A 1,111-nucleotide genomic window follows, 5' to 3' on the forward strand; every position below is an offset into this window, starting at 1 on the left:
TAGGTTGTTCCTGGAAAACAACACTTTTTTAATATTTAATTTTTCTTTAAAAAAAATAGTAAAAAAAAATCTCAACATGAGGTATCCAATGTGGTAACTGTTTTGATCCCAACCTTATCACAGCTTTACACATACAACTGCAAATATTTACATAATGTGTGTATATTTTTATAGATAGATACATACATGCACACTATGCAAAGAATGTTAAAGAGCAAATATACTATTCATTAACTATGGACATTCAAATTGGTTTCAGTTTAAACCCACAGTGGAAACTGGTAGATAGTACTTTTGTGATTAATAGAAGAATAGATTGTCGCATGCCCACATAATTTAACAAAAGATGTTTTCACCATTGGTCCCTACAGAAAGATGCTGATGTACAGGTGTGCATGTTCTAAGGAAAATGTATGAACTAAATTATTCTAACTGCTCTGTTCATCATCAGTAATCAAATATAAAAACAAAATATATTTTAACATAGGATTACCACAAGGCATTTCAATTTGTAGGAAACACCCCCAAATTGAAAGAAAGCTCTTCCAATTCTGGGGTAATAATTCCTGTTGTAAAGAGAAGATCTTTCCTGCTTTAAAGCACTTGGAGAAATTAAAGGGCTGCAAAAAAGGAGAGGGGTGAATACTAGATGAAAAGGGAGATGAGATGTTAGAAACATATAATACAGATTTTATAACCTTCAGAATGTATACAGCTGATATTGTTGGTTTAACCACCTTGTTTTACGAAGGTCATATTAGGTAGATTTCTCAGAGGAATCTGATGCAAGGGAATTGATGCAACTGAGCAATCTAGAAAGCAAACTATGCAACATGACCTATATTATGCACATCAAAATATTCAGTCAAGTTCCACAGTGTCAGTGTGAGAAACAGTTTTCTTTGCAATAATTCCTCTTATGAATAACCCCAAATTATCTAATTCAAATGACTTAATTTTTTTACAATTCTTTCTGACACCACACAACTTGTATTTTCTTTTTCAGTAATCAGTCAAGACTGATCTGTTGTTCATTGAAAACTCATCTTTAGGCAAGCACAGTTGAAAATGAGTTCACATTAATAATAGGGAGACTACACATCTTGTTTTT

This window comes from Crocodylus porosus, unplaced genomic scaffold (assembly GCF_001723895.1).
Source record: "Crocodylus porosus isolate Cpor-Errol unplaced genomic scaffold, CroPor_comp1, whole genome shotgun sequence".
In the NCBI taxonomy this organism is placed as follows: Eukaryota; Metazoa; Chordata; order Crocodylia; family Crocodylidae; genus Crocodylus; species Crocodylus porosus.